At 42.6% G+C, this 21,685-nt stretch overlaps 1 pseudogene; it reads right to left on the reverse strand.

Moving 5' to 3' along the window:
* Nucleotides 1-626: 626 nt before the first annotated feature.
* LOC117707938 (U6 spliceosomal RNA) lies at nt 627-712 on the reverse strand (annotated as a pseudogene).
* Between the last annotated feature and the right edge of the window lie 20,973 nt (nt 713-21,685).

Genomic DNA, 21,685 nt, shown 5'->3' on the forward strand with positions numbered 1-21,685 from the left:
AGGCTATCGTCTAACTAAGATATAAGTACCCATACAAATCAGTGCACTCCAGTGGGAGGACAGACAGCCCATCAGTATGCATGGCTCTGCCTGGCAGAGGTGAAGGAATGCACTTTCCCTTACCAGCCCACCAGGCAGATGCCTAGAGACTTCTGGGCTAGCCTGATTCCTCTTGGTGCCCAAGAAGCCAGCACCAAGATTAATACAAGCAAGCGGAGCACTATAAAGTAAATTCTTCAAAAGTCCCTGTGTGTACCTAACAGGAGCTCAGTGTGCAAGCCCTTTCTTCTCACTTAGTAAACTGGGTTGACTGCCAATCATTTCCTTTTAATAGCCAGAGAAACTGAAGTTACATTGCTCTTTCCTGTTCCTCGGGGCAACTAATACAAGAACAAACAGGGTTCAGTACCAGGAATAAAGTTGACTCATACTCGCAGGCTCTCTCTCCTTTTAGAACACATTGACTGAAGACTTGGAATGGGGGTGACATTCACTCTCACATGGAAATGAATGAAGTGGCCAAAAGCAAGAGATTAGCAGGGAGCAGGAGGCACAGAGCAGGCAGTAGCTCCTGCACTGTTCTCTGTTTGATTTGGGTTTGGTTTTTGCTTTTTTTTTTTTTTTTTTTAAACATAGAATGCTTCACAAATTTTTGTGTCATTCTCGTATAGGAGCTGTGCTAATCTTCTCTGTATCACTCTAATTTTTTTTTTTTTTTTTTTTTTTTTTTTTTTTACTATGTATGCTGCCAAAGTGAGTACTGGTTTTTACATTTCTGAGACAAGGTTTCGTTATGCAACGAAGGTTGGCTCTGAACTCTTGATCCTCTTGTCTCTTCCTTCTGAATATTGGAACCACAGACACGCACCAGCGTTCTCAGCTGTACTTACTATACTGTTTTAGGCAAAGCCGGGCCACTTCCTCTTAGAAGAAATGGTGGTCCTGAGAATCCTAGAGAAAGAAAGTGGTCCTTTGAAGGCCATAGTTTGGGTGGAAAGACAAGGCTGTGCAGAAATAATACCCCTAACATCCTAGGAGCAGAAAGCATGTGCCGAGAACACAGGTAGCCTTTTCCTCTGTTAAGCTTTTGCTATCTCTTCTACCGCTCCTGGTTGTCTCTTCATAGTCTACACTTACTATTTTGATACTCACAGGCTTGTTTTTAATATCTATTCTATACCACTTGAGGGTAGCAATAGTGATGTCCTATCCTTACTGGCAACTAGCTCGGTGACCACTCTTGTTAGGGCATTAGGAAATGTTGTTTGATTTGATGTTATAGGAGAACTGAACTTCAAGGGTAAATAGCTGCAAGGTCTGGCGATCCATAGGTCTGGCCAAGAATTTCTACCAGGCAAACAACATTTGGCAATGACAGGGGCATTCCATTGAAGTAGAGGAGAGATGGGTTATGCAACAGTTCTGCAAATAAAATGGATTTTTCTGGCATGGCTCAGTTCTTTGAAAAGCAATGTAAGATGTCACCTTTACAGATATCACGTACTATGTATCTCTTCCAGGTTTAAATAGGAAGAGGCACAGTTAGCTTTCTGATACATGACATTATGCTACATATTGTGCACATAGACTTTTTTGTTTTGTTTTGTTTTCACCTATGCTTTAAATCTCACTGAAGGGCTGGAGAGATGGGCTCAGTTAGAGAATATTTCTGAAAAAAGCATGAGGACTTGAGTTCAGATCTCCAGAAGCCTTATAAAATCTGGGCCTAGTCACACTTACCTGTAATCTATCACGGGGTGATGGAGGAAGAGATGGATAGATCCCCAGAGCTCAGTGGCCAGCTAGTGTAGACAATTAGTGAGCACCACCACATTCAGGGAGGCTTTCCATCAAAAGGCAAGGTAGAGAATGATAGTAAAAGATACTCAGTGTCGCCGGGCAGTGGTGGTACATGTCTTTAATCCCAGCACTCTGGAGGCAGAGTATGATGGTTATTCTTGGTTGTCAACTTGACTACATCTGGAATGAACTACAATCTAGAAATGGAGGGCACACCTGTGATCCAGATCTTGAGGAAGTTGGTACCCAGGACTGAGGTACCAACATGGTGCCTGACCATGCTTTTGTTAGGAAAAATGTGAATTTGGGGACTTTGGATTTGGAAAGCCATGGAATGTTTTAAGTGGCTTATTGGGCTATTCTAGTAGGAATATGGAAGACTTTGTTGCTGAGAGTGACTTGAATTGTGCAGATCTGGCCCAAGAGGTTTCAATGGAGAAGAATTTCAGTATGTGACATAGAGACTGTTTTTGTGGTATTTTGGTGAAGAATGTGGCTGCTTTTTGCCATTGTCTAAAGAGTCTGACTGAGGCTAAGGTGAAAATTTTAATTGCCTTGAAAAGGGGAGTCCCAAAACAGCCTGGTATAAATTCTGTTGTGTGGTTACTATAATTCATTCTTATGAAGAGTGTTTTAATGAAAAGGAGCAAGCTGAGAAAGAAAAAAATATAAAACTTATAATTCAAGTATTAAAAGGATGCCAGAAAGTAGAAAGGAGCTGAATCCTGTGTTCAAGGAGATGAACAGATTAAGGGAGAGGTGACCTCAAGGCAGATCCCACAGTGTTGAACTTGTTGTTTACAAAGACAAGGAGATTTATGAGTTCAATGCCATCCTGGGACAAGGCAAGTTCTAAGTGAAGAAAAGCTTAGGTCTAGGCAGCACTCAGGAGACAGGACCATGCAGATCTCTGAGTTCAAGGTCAATCTACAGAACAAGTTCCAGGACAGCTGAGCTTAGGTAGTGAGGGAGTTGGAGAACAGAAAGCTGGTAATAGAAGGGGGGCGGGGGAAGGCATGTTCCAGCTCCAGGAGGCAGCAGAACTCAGCAGCTTTGGTCATGTGGCTCTGTATCAAGAATAGAAGGGACTACTGGGATAATTGATGCTGGTTAGCTACAGCTAAGGAATTAGCAGTGATTAAGAAGAGACCAGCATCACTGAGGTGACAACCTCTGGGAAGTATTTTCTGAGAGCACAAAGAAGCTGTGTTCCAGAGATAGCCAGGGTTGCACCTTGTGCTGCAGCTGGACTTGGTAATATGTAAGAATCACCCAGGTAGTACTGGTTTTGAAGGTATGAAGGGGTCATGGAGAGCAGCTGAGGCTTGGCATTGTAAGAGGCCAGGGAAGGCCACTGGTAAAAATGCAGCCTCAATTGCAGTTGATGGCCCAAGACTGAAGAGGTCATGCAAAGAAGTTGAGACTAGACACCATGAAGAGAGCCTATGAGAAGCTATTGGTGAGGCCTAGTTGCAGCAGAAGACCCCAGTGTATTGGAGATCCCAGTACCATGTGATGACCACCAGGAACAGCCAGAGCAGTAGAGTGAAGTCAACCCAAACCTAGTCTGCTACAGAGAACAGAGCTGGAGAAGTGATGAGAGCCCTTTGGAGATGCTCAGAAGATCATGAGTGGATCTGAGACACTGGAGCAAGAAGCTGAGAAGCTGAAGTTGACTTGGAGACCCCAAGATAGTAAAGATGCCAGAGCCATGGGATACCTGCCGAGGAAAGCTGCTAACAGGGAGTAGAACCAGCCCAGGAGAAAGAAATTTGTAGCAGTCAACAAAGATGAAAAAGGAGCTGGAGATCTGAAGACCTCTTTGACATCAGACATGGAGATGCAGTTTGAAGTTTGCCCAGCTGGTTTTCTGTCTTGCTTTGAGGATTACAGTTAAGTGATTGGACGAATCTCAAAAGAGACTTTGAACTTTGGAATTTTAACATTGTCAAAACTATTATAGACTATGGGGACTGTTGAAGTTGGAATAAATGTTTTAGCATTATGCTATGTTTAAGTTAGGCCCTCATAGACTCCTGTGTTTAAACACGATGAGAGTCATAGGGTGGAATGTGGCGGTTTGAATATACTTGACCCCATGAGTGGCACTATTAGGAGGTCTGACCTTGTTGGAGCAAGTGTGGCCTTGTTGGAAGAAGTGTGTCACTGTGTGTGTGTGTGGGGGGGGGGATGGGCTTGGATACCCTCCTCTTAGCTTCCTGGAAACAATCTGCTCCTGGCTTCCATTAGATGAAGATGTAGAACTCTCAGCTCCTCCTGTGCCATGCCTGCCTGGATGTTGCAGTGTTTCCTGCCTTGATGATAATGGACTGAACCTCTGAACCTAAAAGCTAGTCTCAATTAAGTGTTGTCCTTTGTAAGAGTTGCCTTGGTCATGGTATCTGTTCACAGCAATGAAACCCTAAGATACAGAGGTAGTCAGATCTCTGATTTCAAGGCCAGCCTGGTCTACAGAGCAAATTCCAGGACAGGTGGGGCTATTCAGAGAAACCATGTCTAAAACAAACAAACAAAAAAATGAAAAGAAAACAAAAAAAATAAAGATACTTAGTGTTAACTTCTGGCCTCATGTACATGAATCCCACTTCGGTGCACTTGTATGCACACTTGTGCACTTACACCTTCATGTGTGAGCATGTGCACACACACATACAAATCTCAATGGGGAGTCAATATGCTTATAATTACAAATTAAATATTACAGTATTGTTGCTGACGATGTCTGGATATTCTAAAAGGCTCATATGGTGAAGGTTTGGAACCCAGATAGTGAATCTAAGCATTGGCAGGTAACTGGGTCATGAGAGCTCTGACTTAGTCCATGGATTAAATATACTGTGTGTTCATAATTTAATGGCATTATCCGTGGTAGAAATGTTACCAGTGGGGCCTAGCTAGAGGAACAGTTACTGGGGTCATGCCTTAGAAAGGAATACCTTTCCCCAAGCTGATGAATAACAAAAACCCTTTAGGGTTTTGTTTTCTTTTGTTTCTCTTTCCTTTTCCTGGCAGTCATGAGGGTGAGCACCTGTGCTCTGCCTCCTACTACCCCTTCCAGGATGATGCCTCTTGCCTTGAGTACACAGACTGAAACCACTGAAACTGTGAGCCAGATTAAACCACCCCTTTAACTATTTTTCTCAGGTATTTGTCACAGAGATTAAATGTCTGACAAGAGAATGCCCTAAAGAAGGCAGCCTTAAGATGGGTCTCTGGGGTCCTCCAATTCCATGGACCTTTACTCCTCAACCCTACGGGCATTTGAAACATTTAAAAAGTCTATTGTTTACCCCTCCTCTGCTCTATCCTCTATTAAATCAAGATAGCCTTCTATTTGCAGTGTAACAATTTGCCTATGTCTCTCTAGCCGCTTAGTTTGAATCTATAACCCTAATTTGAACATTGTCATTTTACTTTAAGGACTCTAATTCTTTCTTCTAGAAGAATGTGGTGTGACACCATTTCTGGAGTAGCATGAACAAATGTTCACTGACCCCAGATAGGGAAGGGAGGACAGAACAAAGTAAGGATAACAGGATAACTTTAGGGACTTTCTGAAGCTATTGGGTTACTTCCTGAGCTTAAAGACCTTCCTGCCTGCCTGATGGAGTCTTTGACCTCCCTCTTAACATCCTGTATATTAATGAGCTTCCCTCCATAATGAAATTGTTTATTTTGAGACGTGATTTCTCTATGTAGCCTTAGATGATATAAAACTAGCTCTGTAGACGTGGCTGGCCTGATACTCAGAGATCTACCTGCCTCTGCCTCCCAAATGCTAGCATAAAAGGTGTGCACCACCGATGCCCAGCCTAATTTACAACTGTCTCTTTGTCAGTGTCTCTGGTCTCTATGGCCGCTGTATATGTGTGTCTTTGTTATTTTAAGATAGGGTCTCATTATGTAGCTGTGTCTGTCCTGGCACTCGCTATGTAGGCCAGGCTGGCCTCAAAGTCACAGAGATCCTCCTGCCTCTGCCTCTGAAGTGATGGAACTAAAGGCACGTGCCACTATGCCTGGCTCTATGGCAAGTATTTTATGGTCACCAACACAAGCCTTTTTAATAAATTGTCTAAAGCTCTTTAGGTCACCATCCTGAGTCATGGACTCATTGTAGCTTTTTTTAAACCATAAGTATAAGCTTTCTCCACTGAAGTCACAGCTGAGTTGGTAGACTACCTGCTTGCCTAGCATGCACAAAGCCCTGGGTGCAATTCCTAGGACTCCATAAAACAAAACTTGTAGTAGTGGTGCGCAAGTGATAGCCCAGCAGATAGAATTGTCAGAAATTCAAGATCATCCCTGGTTACAGACCAAGTCTGAGGGCAGCCTGGGCTGCTCAAGACCTTGTCTCAAAAACAACTCCAAAATTTCTGAATTGTTCCTCAGACACAAGGGGTTCTCTTTCAGGCCAGGCAATGGTGGCACACACCTTTAATGGCAGCGCTCCAGAAACAGAGGCAGGCAGATTTCTGGGTTTGAGGCCAGCCTGGTCTACAGAGTAAGTTCCAGGACTGCCAGGGCTACACAGGAAAAAAATCTGCCTTTTAAAACCCAAAGAAATGGAGGTAGGGGACATTCTCTCTCTCTCTCTCTCTCTCTCTCTCTCTCTCTCTCTCTCTCTCTCTCTTTCTCTCTCTCTCTCTTCTCTCTCCCCCCTCTCTCAAGTTTGTTTTTACTGTTATTAATTTGCTATTATTAATTATTAATCTTCTTTTCAGTTTTAGTACTGTGTAACAGTACCTGACAAGCAGTAAACTCTTGGATTCAACTCACTGTGAACGCTTCACACTTCACACCAACTAAGCTTACTCACAGTTTAGAGTGATTAGCTTCACAGTTCACACCAACTAAGCTTACTCACAGTTTAGAGTGATTAGCTTCACAGTTCACACCAACTAAGCTTACTCACAGTTTAGAGTGATTATCATAATAAACTTTAATATTAGTTTAAAAAGTAGTATCCCCAATTTTACCTATGGGGAAAATACATCAAATTATAAATATTTTTTTGTTTTTCATTTATTTGTATGTGTATGTGTACACATGTGTTCAGGTACCTTTGCAGCCCAGAAGAAGGTGCTGGACCCTGTGGAGTTAGAGTTGTAGGTAGGTGTGAACTGTCAGTGGAAACTGAACTCTGGTCCCAGGAAAGAGCAGCGTCAAGTTCTCTTAATGGCTGAGCCATTTTTCCAAACTCAAATGTTATTTTTAACTTTCTTTAGTGCTGGGGATCAGACCTAGAGTCTCACACATGCTAGGGCCGTATGATTCACAGAAGTCTGGCTACAAGGGAGGCTGAATCAGGCTCATTTGTATCAACTCTTGTTTCTGGTACAAATGGTGGTTGTCAATTTCTACTTTAACATGTGAGGCAACAAATGTGCTATTTTAGAGGGTAGAGAGTCTGAGATTAATTAGATAGCAAGGTGAGTATCTAGGCACAGGGCACCTTCATGTGCTCACATGAGGTACGGAGTGCTGAGTGCCACATACCCTGCACGGTTCCTGACACCTGACCCTTAGCTCTCATTCTCCTGCATAAAGATTTTACAATGTACTTTTCAAACATTATTTTTCCTACACAAAAACCTTCTGAGTCAGACATTCTTGCTAGAATAGTAACTTCACTCCCCATAGTAAGACCGTATGAAAACTGTAACTGAGGATCATTTAGGTCTCTGACACCAAAGTCCCCGTCTTCTCCCCCTAGACAGCAGAGTCCTTGATTCATTGTTATAATCTATGTTAGAGGGCCAAATGTAAATAAATGGAAGAATTATTTGCAGACTTAGGGGTACCTGAGGTATTGGAGATACATTACTATATAGCCTTATTTATAAAACAACAGTACTGATTTAACCCAGTCTAGGAGACATATTGTCATATTTAATGTCTGTGAAGTTGAGGTATATCTTATCATGGAAGATGTTTTGTAGTTTTTGCTACTTAACAACAACCTTAACCCTAACCTTATCCCTAACCCTAATGTAGTTGTCATCTCTTGTTAATGCACAAATTCAGTTGTTACTCTCTTAGACGTGACCAGAAAATGAAACCCATGGATATTTTAGTGTGTTGATTTAACTTTTGGTATAAGGAATATAGATCCTATTTATTGTCTGACCATCTTCCATAGACACCACCTACTAAGCTCAAGAAAACACCATGTGATAATTGTATATGCTTGGCACAGGGAGTGGAATATGATGGTTTGTATATGCTTGGCCCTAGGAGTGGCACTATTAGGAGATGTGGCCTTATTGGAGTTGCTGTGTCACCGTGGGCATGAGCTTTAAGACCTTTGTCATAGCTTCCTGGAGGCCAGTCCTCTCCTAGCAGCCTTCAGATGAAGATGTAGAACTCTCAGCTCCTCCTGCACCATGCCTGTCTGGATGCTGCCATGCTCCCACCTTGGTGATAATAGAATGAACCTCTGAACCTGTAAGCCAGCCCCAATTAAATGTTGTCCTTACAAGAGTTGCCTTGGTCATGGTGTCTGTTCACATCAGCAAACCCCTAACTAAGACATACCATGTGAAGGGTCAGGGCTAGAGAGGTGGCTCAGCAGTTAAGAACACTGGCTGCTCTTCCAGAGGACCTGGGTTCAATTCCTAGCACCTACATGGCAGCCAACAACCTTCTATAATTCCAGTCCTGGAGAATCTGACACCCTCTTCTGGCCTACACAAGCTTAAAATACACATATAAAATAATGAAAATAATAAAATATCAAAGAAAAAAAAAAAGAATGGATGCACAAGGTTTGAAGGAAACCTCAGAAAGGGTTAGGCATTGTGCCATATACCTTTAGTTGGTTTAAGTTTAGCCTAGTCTACACACTGAGTTTTGGGCCAGTAAGTGCTACATTGTATTAGTACAGTGTCACAAAAACAAAACAAAAAAAACCAACCAACAAACAAAACCCTCAGGGGGAAAAAAAACCAACAAAATTACAGCAAAAGCAGTAGAGTCCTGCCTGAGGAAGGCTGTGTCAGTAGTATCCTGGTTGGCATGGGTGGCACTGGCTGAAATACAGATATCAGTGAGTGACTCAGAAGACAGACTGGCTAGGAAGGATTTGAATTACCTCATCTGAGTTATTTCTTTTACACTTTACTTTGTTTTTTGTTTTGTTTTGTTTTGTTTTGTTTTGTTTTTTTTCGAGGTAGGGTTTCTCTGTGTAGTCCTGGCTGTCCTGGAACTCACTCTGTAGACCAGGCTGGGCTTGAACTCTGTAATATGCCTGCCTCTGCCTCCCAAGTGTACACTTTACTTTTATTAATGCAGAAGCCAATGTATATAAGACTAAGGATATCACTCAGAGTATGTGTGTTTAGCATGCTTGAGCTCCTGGGTTTAATCTCCAGTATCACGGAAAAAAGAAGAAGAAGAAGAGGAAGAGGAAGAGGAAGAGGAAGAAGAAGAAGAAGAAGAAGAAGAAGAAGAAGAAGAAGAAGAAGAAGAAGAAGAAGCAGAAGAAGAAGAAGAAGAAGAAGGTCTCTTTAGTGCATATGTAAGTCTAAACAAGCCCTGCGGGTAAAGGCTGAGGACAAGAAAGCATTACGTCATCCATTAGCCTGCACTCAGTTTCCTCCGTTAGCTCATTTGGATTATCATAATAAACTTGTATTAGTAGCAACATATCATCTCCAGTTTTAATTCTAGGGAGAAAAGGGGAGCAAATTAATTCTTTGACACCATAGACTCAGGCTCTGAGGATGCTCTGGATCTGTGTCTTTTAGAATAAACCCTCACATTTTTCTTTCTCTCTCTAAAATGTCAGGATTTGCATCAGTTTCAGAACTAACATTAAAAGAAAACAGAACGAAGGGGATCTGGCAGGAGTAGATGTAATGGTTCATAATGAATATTGAATATGTCTTTGGCAAGGAAATTGGCTTTTCAGGGCTTTAACAATAATAAATCACTAGTACAAATATCCCAGCACTGTGCCTAGCACATGAAAAGATTAAATAAATAACAGGGTTGCGCTCAGTGCAGAGAATGTTGGCCATGCCAGTGGCCACACCCTCAATTCGCAGCATCTTCAACAACAGAAGTGTGTACCTCACACATGACACTTATCTAGCCCAGACTGGTGATCAGAGGAGGGCGAGGGCTGCTCCAGCCTGTGTCATGTGATGATATGAGCATCTGTGTCCCCTCCGAAATCAAGTCAGAACTTAATCTGCAGCAAGAGCTACAATTTTAAGAGCTGTGCTTGTAGCTGGGTATCATGATGCACGCCTTAAATCCCAGCACTTGGGAGGTAAAGGCAGGTGGATTTCTGTGAGCTTGAGCTAGCCTAGTCCAGAAAGTGAGTTCCATGATATCATGAGTTCCGTGATAGCCAGGGCTGGTACACTGAAAAACCCTGTCTTGAAAAGCCCCCAGCCCACCTGACAAAAAAGAGGTGGGCTTGCTTGAGGAGGCAGTCATGTCATGATGACAGAAGACTGTACCTTTGTGGAGAGGATTTAATACCTTACAAAAGAGGGTCACACAGATTTCTTCTTTTCCCTGTATGCCCTTTGTACTCTGTGAGCACAAGGAGCTAGCCATCTTGGGAGCAGAGACTGGTTCTCATCAGACAGCAAGCTTTCAGATACCTTGTTCTTAAACTTCTCAGCCTCCACAGCTGTGTCAAATCATTAAATTATTCAGTCTCGGCTGCTTTACGTACTTATTTGCTTGGTAGTTTTATGATAACTGTGTGCACAATGTGGTGTGTGTGTGTGTGTGTGTGACAACACACTTGGAAGTTAGAGGATAATGAGTAGCTAGCACCTTTACTCACCAGTCCATCTCAATGGTCCTTATCTCTTTTGTCTTTTTGAGACAAGGTTTCACTATGTAGCCCAGGCTGACCCTAAACTCCTGGCCATTCTCTTCCCTCTGTCTCCCTAGGGCTGGATTATAGGTGTGTACAGTAACCACACCTTGCCTTTTTTTTTCCCTAAAGATGTATTTTCAAGTGTGTGTGTGTGTGTGTGTGTGTGTGTGTGTGTGTGTGTGTACATGCATGCAGGTAACTGTGGAGACCAGAAGGTGGTATAAGGTCCCCTGAAGCTGAAGCACACGAAGTTGTATAGCACCTAACAGCCCTGAACCTGGACTGCATCCGTGGCAAGAGCAGCATCTGCTTTACTGCTGAGCCGTTCTCTAACTCCCACATCTACCTTTGTATTTCTTTATTTTTAAATAATAGCACAAGGGGCAGCAGAGATGGTTAATGACTAAGAACACTTTTTGTTCTTGCTGGGAACATGGATTTGATCCCCAGGACCCACATTGTGGCTCATAATCATCTGTAACCCCAGTTCCCGGGGCTCCAGTAGGCATTCATGAGCATGTAGGCAAAATATTCATATACATAAAATAGCTAAAAAATAAAAATAAATAATGGCACAAATACTCTCAGAAGTAAGTTAGTATCGAGAGTGGAATGTTTCTAACATGTGTCTGAAAATGGTGGTGCAGCTACAGCAGTGAGTGATGTGTAAGGCCGGACAGGTTGAGAGGTACACACTAGACAAAGCCTAGCTTGCTAGAATGCTGAAGGGCAATTCTGGCAAGGGCCAGGAGAGCCAGGGTGAGAGCCTAAGCCTTGGACATTGCTTAAGTGGTTGTAATCAGAATGCTGGTAGCAAAGTTGGCAGGAAAAGGTATTTTGATGCACTGTCAGATGGAAATGAAGAACGAGGTACTGGAGACTGGAGCAAAGAGCATTCTCTTGTAAAGTCACAGAACTTGGCTGAATTGTGTCTTTGTCCTAATGCTTCATGTAAGGCAAAACTTAAATCATGTGTGTGTGTGTGTGTGTGGTGTGTGTGTGTGTGTCTGTGTGTGAAGGTACATGTATGTCACAGCATATACATGCAGAGATGTCAGAGTACTCGTGGAAGTCAGTCCCCTCTTCCCACTGTATAGGTCATAGGGATCAAACTCATGTTGTCAGTCTTGGTGACAAGCCCCTTTACCCATTGAGCCATCTTGCCAGCCTGAACTAGAGTATTTGGTGGAAGAAATCTAAGCAAAGTACTGAGGGAGTTTGCATAGTTTCTTTTTGGTTTTTGATTTTTATTTGCTTTTTGAGACAGGGCCTCTCTATGTAGATAGCCCTGGCTGCTCTATAACTCACTGTGTAGATCAGGCTGGCCCCAAAAGCAAGAGATCTGCCTCTTGAGTGTTGGAATTAAAGACATATACCACATGACCAGGCTGCATGGCTTCTTTTGACTATGTTTATGTAAAATGTGAGAAGGCAGAAACAAATTAAAGATCGACTTTATAATTAAAATGAGAACAGAACTAAAGGTCTGGAAAATTCTTAGCCTAACTAGGTTCTAAGAGTCAGCTGGGAGAGATTACTAGGGTTGTGGCCCAAGCAATCATTTGATAAGGAGGGTTTTTGTGGCTAACATGAGGCCAGAGAAAAAATAATGCTGAGGCATTTCAGAGAGCTTCCAGGTTGCTAGTCCTAGCACAGGCCCACAGAGCTAGGGCCTCAAGGGCAGAATAGTTAAGAAGGCTTGAGGACTAATGAGGCCTGAAGGGTCACTGCCCAGCACTGCTTCATCCCTACTCGAGTTTCATGGAAGCACTCGTTGGCCACCCAAGCTGGGACCAAATGGCCCAGGAGTGGCTCATCATGACCCCTTTGAAAGCACATAAGCCTAGGCAGTGTTCTTGTAGGGCCTGGCCTGCTCTCTAGGTATGCACAGTGCAAGAGCTGTGGAGATGCTTCTTCACTTGTGTTTCAAAGCTGTCCCTAGAGAGCCTTGAGGCCCACACAGAGAGCTTCTACATGGGAAAGACATTTGGTTGAGCAGGGAGGTGAGAGCCACTACAGACAGGCTCCATAGGGCAGTGCCTAGAGAGGTAACAGAGGCTGGGAGAGACACAAGGGCTCAATTCCAAGCATAGTGAGTGGCAGCTGCTCCTTGAGAAGCTGTGGAGGTGAGGTTGCCCAGGGCCTAACCTCTGCCCCAGTGTGTCTGGAAAATGGGTCAGACAGTCAAGATCATTTGACTTGAGTCTCAAGGCTCAAGGTTATTTTCTTACTGTGTCTTAGGTCTACTTAAGAGCGGTTAACAAGTCTGTCTGACATATTGCTATTTTTTGGAATGGGAATGTGTATGTTCTCTACCCGTCTTTCTGGAGAATGCAATTACTCTATTTCTCAGGCTCACAGCTAGAGACATTTGCCTTAAGAGGGATTGTACCCTCTGTGCCATCTGATTTAGACTGTGTTTGGATGAGACTTTGGACTTGGTTTCTCGTTGATTGGTGCAAGTTAAGGTTCTGGGGACTGTTGGGATGGAATGAAGGGATCTCATATGTGAGAAGGCCACAGAGTATGGAGGACCAAGGATGGAATATTATGGTTTACTTGTTTGTGTTTCCTCCAAACTTCACATTTAATCTTAATCCCCATTACAATATTAAGTGGTGGGGCCTTGAGGAGATTAGGCTGTGAATTACCAATCATGAATGGATTGGGGCCTCATAAAAGAGCTTGAGGGAGCAGTGCATTCATGCCTCTGGAGCCTTGTTATTTGTGAGGACACAGTCTTCATGCTTCTGGAAAATGTAGCTGTCACTGGATGCCAGTCCTCTTTATCTTCCCTTGAACTTGACAGCCGTGAGCATTCAGAGGAGTAAATTTATATTATTTGTAAGTTACCAGTGTCAAGTTTTTCATTTCTGAAACAGGTGCTCACTATATAAGCCAGGTTGGCTTCCAACTTGGAATCCTCCTGACTCCACCCCTGAAATGTCAAAATCACAGTCACTATATCCAACTCTAGCCTCAAGTGTTCTACTACAGCAGTATGAGCAGACAAAGATACTCTGTAACAACAATGCCTCAGACTCTATTTTGAAACACACAGGCACTGAAGATGCTGTGTCAGAGGCTAAGCACCTGACTTGACTCCTTCCTAGGCCTGAAAATTACACAGGGTACTTCTTTCATTAGCCATAAGCCAGCTCTAGTCATAGGATCCTAACCTAACTGCAAGAAAGGTTGTGTGAGCCAAGATGACAGAGAATTTATTATGTAGCCCTGGCTAGCCTGGAACTCACAAAGTCTGGCCAGACTATGCTAGTGTTAAAGGCATGCCCCACCATGCCTGGTCTTACTGACATTTCCAAATACCTAGGAAAGTGCTTGACTTGTGGTGCTCATTAATAATTGTTCAGTCAATCGTCAATGAATTAGTGAATTTCTTCTTTACTTACGAGATGACTCTGAGAAGTGTCTAAACAAGATGGGATATTCAATGAGTATAGTAGGGTCTCATCCATTGATCTTAGCAGTCAAGAGGCTGAGCGGGATGGCTATTGAGAACTCAAAGGCAGCTTGGACCTCTCAGTGAGTCTCAGGTCAACATGGGCTACAGAGTCAGACACTATTGCAACAACAATAAAACAAAAATGGATGCGTTTAGGTTGATATTTCAAGAATACTTAGAGTTAGTAAGTTATTATTATTATAAATGTTTATTGAAATCAGTGAGCTCATTCTCAAATATAATTACAGATTATATAAAACGTTTTCTTAAGTAGCCTGGGGGGTGGGGTGTTCTTGTTTTTACTGTATCCCTCCCTTCCCTTCTCCTAACCTACCTCCTTTTACTCTCTGAGACAATCTTAGTACATAGCTCAGCTTAGTCTTGAACTCACCATTCTTTACCTTAGCCTCCTGAGTGCTGAGACGATAGGCTTGTACCACTATGCCCAACCCTGATTTCTTTTCATTATTGTTGTTGGGTTTCTTTTTCTTTCCTTTTAGACAGGGTCTCATACAGTTCATACTGGCCTCTGACTTGAGAATGAGCTTGAATTCCTCAGACTGTGTCTACCTCTCAAGTGCTGGAATTACAGGCACGGGTCACTCCACCTATTCTCCTGCATTTTTTAAGTTTACTAAAATATGAAAGACTGTAACACCCAATCTTAAAAGCAAAGGCCACTCAGAGAGCTGGTAAAAGATAATGTTTAGAGGAGTGATTGGGGCTGAGCTGTCCCTCGGATTCCAAGATCGTTAAGTGTCACAGCACCCTGTGAGACACAGGTCTCTTACTCCAACCCCTAAGAGCTACCAAATGGCTGATCCCAGAGAGGCTGTGCAGGGCGAAGGGGCTCACAGCGATTTCTGTTTTCATTCAAAGATAGACTACAGTCCTCTAAGACATGATTGCTGAGAGAGTTAGGAACAGTTCACATGGCTGAAGACTTTAGATTGTATTGATATAGAAAGACAAGGAACAGTCAAGACAAGGGGGACGGGGGCACCTAACCATCAGAACTCCTTCTGGCTATTGTTCAATACCTGTTCTTAATTTGACCTGAATAATTAGTAGTGTACAAAGTGTTCAGGAGTGGGTTTTTCACCAAAGGCATCTCAAAGTGATTATGAGATAAAATTGTCATTCATTTATTTACCTAATGAATTTGGTGACACACAGTACTTGGTGCTGGAGAGTCAAGGTGCAGACGACAGGCACAATTCCCTCATGGGACTCACAATCTTATAGGAAAAGAAACTGAATAATTCTTATGAAATAAGTATAATATTGGTTGTAAAAACCAAGATACTGGGTGCTACAGAATGATAAACTAGGAAAGCATCTTTATTTTGAGACGTGGGGTCAGGAAGATCTCTTCAAAATACTTATGTTTCTTAACTTAAATTCAAAGACGGAGGACTGGGTGACAGAAAAGCGAAGGGAAGAAAACTCGGGGTTGGAGGAAACACCATGTTCCCTGGTCCATTGATTCATGCAGTGTACAGGTTTAATTGGACAAGTGGGGAAGTTGTAGAAGAAAGTAGCTTGTTCTGCATTCACTGATGAGCAGAGATCAGGGCACTGCAGGCAAGTCTCAAAGTAAATCTTCTTCCATGACTCAAACTTTAGCTGAGCCAGTTATTCTTATAGCCCCATCAGGCACATCAGCCAACCATGAAAGAGGCTGATGTAACAGATATCAATTTACAGCCTGCTTCAAAGCATGCAGGATGAGAACAGAGAGCCCTGAGTGACTAGCACGCAGAAAGAGGGTGGGGCATGGTGGCAGAGAGGGAGGCGTCATCAGGGAGAGCCAAGCACTAAAAGCAGCTGCATGTGACATTTCCGTCAGCAGCCTTCCCTTGCTCATTGTGTATGAGAAACACATCGGATGTTCTGGTTTATGATTTCATCTTCAGAATACATACCCTTTGAGACCCAAGCTCATGTGTCTCTTCCACTGGCTGGCACCTGCTCATTAACTGGGATCTAAGGTCCATCTAAAAGTGACCAGAGAGACCCCTTTCTTCTGCTCTCAAGGTTAGGAAACCTGTGGATTGGGAAGTCAAGTGACTATTTTCTGTATTTGCTAAAAAGTAACAAAGAATAAACTATCTCCCCCCACATCCCTTCCCCCTCAAATCCCACACAGATGCCAGAACCATGTCAGAGTATAAGGTCACACACCACACATTGCCACTGTCTTCCTAGGTTGGAGAACAGTATTCCCTTTCTTTTGGAAGATATATAAGCTAACATTTGGTTGGGTGGTGGTGGTGACGGCAGCACATAGCTTTAATCCCAGCACTCGGGAGGCAGAGGCAGGTGGGTCTGTGAGAGTTTGAGCAGAGTCTGGTCTACAGAGGGAGTTCCAGACAGGGCTATATAGGAAAAACTCTGCCTCAGAAAATCAAACCAAACCAAATTAAAAAAAAAAAAAAAAACAAAACAGGAAAAACAAAAAACAAACAAACAAACACAAAAAATATCCCCCAAACCTGACACTTGGAGGCCACAGTAGCACTGCTTTATCTATTAGGGGAGCCAGACTTAGAGAGAACCACATCTTTGCCTTTTAAATGTTGTGTTTGCTTTTGCAGACATATTAAAGTACTAGAATCTATTATTTCTAGGGGGAGTAACAGAGGAAAGCACCTACAGGATTTTACTTCTTTGACCCAATTTCACTGTGGTATAAATGAAAAGCATGGTTGAATATCAATTGGCCCCCATATTTGTTAAAGTTCCCAGCATTCTGTTCACTTAAAAAATGTATTACTTGGGCTGAAGAGATGGCTCAGCAGGTAAGGGCACTTGCTACTCTTGCAAAAGACCCAGGCTGTGCTCCCAGTACTGACATAGTGGCTCACAACCATCTGTACCTCCAGTTCTAGGGGATCCAACACTCTCCTCTGGCTTCAGAGGTCATCAGACACATATGTGCAGTACATACATATGTGCTTGTAGCATATTCATAAACATAATCTTTTAAAACATACACACACACACACACACACACACACACACGGCGAGGGGAAGGAGAGACTGGGATAGAGTAAAGTTCATTGTAGAATGCTTGCCTAGCCTGCATGAGGTTCGGAGCTCATGTCTCAGCACTGCAGAAATATGCATATAATAAAGAAATAAGAATAGTACAAATGTATATATGCAATTTTAGAGATTTCTGTTAGGTTTTGGTGTTGGAATCTGAAACTTCTAAAACCGTACAGCCATATAATCTCTTTGAATATATCCCCAAATTATCTCATGCAAACTATGGTAACTATAGTAAATACCAAAGTGTTTCCTTTTTTAAAGAGCAAAATCACAGCCATGATGACAATCTGTTCACATTTAAGTGATAACCGCGGATGAGCACCAAGGCAGTTAGTTAGCTCTGTCATCTGTTGGCCACATTCAAACAAATTTTGTGTCAGGAATCTTTTCATAGCCAGACATTAGACCCAGTTCTAGGTCATTTGGATCATATATTGAATTGGAAGGAACATGCCAAAATTAAGAGAAAGGTTACTTCAGGGCTTGTTAGTCTATGTTATCCCCCAAGATGTATGTCTGATGTCATCACTAATTAGTTGACGGTAGAGCAAGCTCCAGTGAAACTCACTTTGTCCACAAATATTCAGAGAAAACTTACTACATGCATTATACTGATAAGACACTAATTCAGCCTTATGAAGTACAACTGAGCAGAGAATCACATATTAGACAGCACACAGTCAGTTTCATGGCAGGAACTCAAGAAATAAATACTGTATGTATAAAAAAGCACATGACATTCATTACCTTTTTTTTCAACATTTATTCTCTGTGAATAATGTGCATAGGTCTGCATGTGCCAAAGCTCTGTGAGGAGATCAGAGAACATCTTGTGGGAGTCAGTTCTCTCTTTCCACCATGAGAATCCCAGAGATAAAAATCAGGCGGTCAGGTTTATCCACTGAGCTATCTCACTGCTCTGAGAAGTAGATTTTTATTTCCTGTACCCTCTGTACTTCAGGGATATTAAGAACACTAGCTGGAAACAGGGAGATATTAAAGGGTTATATTTAAATCAGCACCAGGAGGTTTTATTTTCAAATGGGCTATTCTGCAGATAGCCATAAAATGTGGTTTCTTTTTTCTCTTTTTTCAAATATCAACTCAAAACAAAAAGCTGTGTTACAACGTAACTCAGAATGTTGCTGATTTATCTTCAAGTTTTCTATTCTTCTTTTCAGCCACAGCATTATACATAAGTGGGAAGGAAAAAGAAGATGAGCTAACAATCCTGGGAATTAAAAAATTTAGTTGTTGTTTGGGTTGGAAGCCCTGTCCTGTATGGCCTTGGATAAACCCTAACTTTTCCAGCTGTACAGTAATAGGGCTTGGGTTACAGTGTTTCCAACACATCCTCTAGCTTAGTACTCTGTGATTTCACCCTCTTTTTCATCCTTGTTAGTGTGTGTAGTGTGTGTGTGTGTGTGTGTGTGTGTGTGTGTGTCTTTATAGTCTAGAAGAGGGTGTCAGATTCCCTAGTGCTGGCATTGCAAACAGCTGTCAGCCTCTGGATATGGGTGCTAGAAACCAAACTCTGAGTCTGTTAAGGTCTCAGTATATAGGTCTGGGTGTCCTGGAACTTACTATGTAGATCAGGCTGTCCTCCAATTCATAGAGATTCTCCTGCCTTTGCCTCCCAAATGCTAAGATTAAAGGCATATACCACCACTGCCTGGCAAGACCTGCGTATCAGACTCAGGGCCTTTCTAATGCTAGGCAAATGCCCAAGTGCTCTATCACTGAGTTACATTCTCAGTCCCATTCACTTCCCAAAGTCTCTGAAGAGTGTTGTGTTCAGCTCAGCAAGCTACTTGGATACTATTTGCCTATATTCTTGTAAAGCATGTTTGTTTCAGAAGGGTCTTATATATCCCAGGAGTCCCTAACCTCCTGATCTACCTGTTTCCATCTCTCAAGCATTTGGATGACGGGTGCTTGCCTGTCTAATCTGCGTGACTGTTTTCATGGTTTCATTTCTAATCGAGCATTTGGAAATACACATATTTATTTCTCTGTTATAGAAATGTTTTACCTCAATCTGGGGTTTCTACCTAACCTTTAATCATTAAGTTCCTGGATAAAAGACACATAACTTTTATTATTTACAATAAACCTTAATCAGCACCAGTTGGGCAGGCATCTACCTTCTATGCTATTTCCTATCAATAACTCCAAGCTATTACTTACTATGTTTCATCGGAGCTGCAATTAATTCCAATTAGCCAGCACTCAGGGCCCTTTCTTTACTCCTAACCCATGGTGGCTCCTTCCTCCATTCACCTTCTTTTCTCCAACCCCGAAGCCCAGGGAACCCTAAACCTCGTCTGTCTGTTCTGACCAGCTATTGGCTGTCAGCACATTTATTTACCAATCAGAAATAACCTGAGGACAAGGTCACATAGGGTCCCTTGGGTCTATGTGAGGACTCTTGTCCTGGGACAAGCAGGTCTTCAGGAACTAGTATTAGCATCAGAATACACACAGCATCAGGCCAACCCACTACATTCCTCCATTACTATTTCATATCTATGTTATTTGTAGTCTTTTCTTAATAATTCCGATCAGAGTCTGGTTGTTGTTGTGTTGTCGTCTTCCAGTCACTTATTAAGCCAGCAAGATGGCTCAGGAGATGAACATACTTGTGTATGTACTGATGGCTTAAATTCAATTCCCATAATTCACACAGTAAAAGAACCAGCCAGGTGCAGTGGTGCACACCTTTAATCCCAGCAACTGGGAGGCAGAGGCAGGCAGATCTCTGAGTTCAAGGCCAGCCTGGTCTGCTGAGTGAGGTCCAGGACAGCCAAGGTTACACAGAGAAACCCCCATCTTGGAAAGGATCCAAAAATAAAAGGATCCAAAACAGATCCAAAAAGATCCAAAAATAAAAAAGCCATAAACTTGTAACAGAATGGAAGGAAGGAAGGAAGGAAGGAAGGAAGGAAGGAAGGAAGGAAGGAAGGACAAACTCAATTCTTAGAAGTCATTCTCTGACCTCCACCCATGCTTTGGCACATGCACACCTCTCTCCCACACACTACTGTATGATACTATTTCTGGAGAGATGTAAACAAATATATACTCATCCCAGACAGGGAACCAACAATAGACCAAAGTCCAACTTGGTGAACCAAGGGGTTCTATCGGAGTATTTATAAGAGTATGGGTGAGCAAAAGTGATTCAAACACAGATCCCCAAAGCCTACCCTAGCATGGGTGATAGCTCACAAAAGCTGGTAAGTTAAGCTCACTGAACAACCTGCAGGCCGCTCAATGGGTTGGAGAACGTCATCTGGATAGTTTAGCTGGTCTGGTATGAAGCTCTTCTAGGCAATTCAACATGTGTCTTTCAGTAGTTCTCCTACTGTTTCCGTAAGCTTGGGGAACAAAGTGGTTAGTAAATCTGGTCAGTTTCAGAGACTCCCTGAATCTACTGGATTGTTTATTTCCTGAGGTTTGTTTTTCACTTTGTAGATTAGGTCCACTTCAAACTGACAGAAATGTGCCTGCCTCTGCCTCCCTGCTCCACTCAGAGGCTTGCACCTTGACTGCCCAGCTACGCCCTGAGTTTTAAGGAGTTTCCCTGCAGGACAGAATATTTCACTTCCCTTTAGAACAGCAGTTGTCACCCTGTGATTCACAACCTCTTTGGGGGTTGGAGGTGTTGAATGACCCTTTCACGGGGTCTCATATCAGACATTTACATTACAATTCATAACAGCAGCAAAATTACAGTTGGGAAGTAGCAAGGAAAGTAATTTTATGGTTGGAGTCACGACAACGTGAGGAACTGTATTAAATGGTCCCAGCATTAGGAAGGCTGAAAACCACTGCTTTAGAACATCCTGAGCCTCACCAAGCTTTCCTCTTAGATTGTTTTACCTTGGAGGAAATTTCAGCACAACACAATAAACGTAACTTGAAAAAAAAAACTTTAAATATTATTTTTTGACTTTATGTATATTGCTGTTTTCTTTACATGTACATCTGTGTGCCATTGTATGCCTGGTACCATTGCAGGCAAGACTGACAGCACTGGAATCCCTGGGACTAGTGTTTCAGATGATTGTTAGCCGCTAGGTTGGTGCTGGGAATTGAAACTAAATCTTCTAGAAAAGCAGCCAATGCTCTTAATGCTCCAGCAACTGCTCCCCAATGTATTTTTAATGTGTGCTAGTGGTGGTGGCCAACTCTAAACTAGAAAAGAAAAAAACCAAAATGAACAAACAAACAAATAAGCAAGCAAAGAACCACTGTCACTTTACTGGACTTCTGTTTTTGAGACAAGGCCTCACTCTGCAGCCTGGGATAGCCTGGAACTGACTATGCAGCCCCAGATTAACAGCTTCTCAGGCACTAGAATTACATAAGCAGGGCTGGTCACACAGGCTTAAGACACCCCCACCCCACTCCACACCGCTTTGGTTTTTCAAGACAGGGTTTCTCTGTGTAGTCCTGGCTGGCATGGAACTCCCTCTGTAGACCAGGCTGGCCTTGAACTCACAGAGATT

The sequence above is a fragment of the Arvicanthis niloticus genome, chromosome 4, assembly GCF_011762505.2.
Source record: "Arvicanthis niloticus isolate mArvNil1 chromosome 4, mArvNil1.pat.X, whole genome shotgun sequence".
Lineage (NCBI taxonomy): Eukaryota > Metazoa > Chordata > Mammalia > Rodentia > Muridae > Arvicanthis > Arvicanthis niloticus.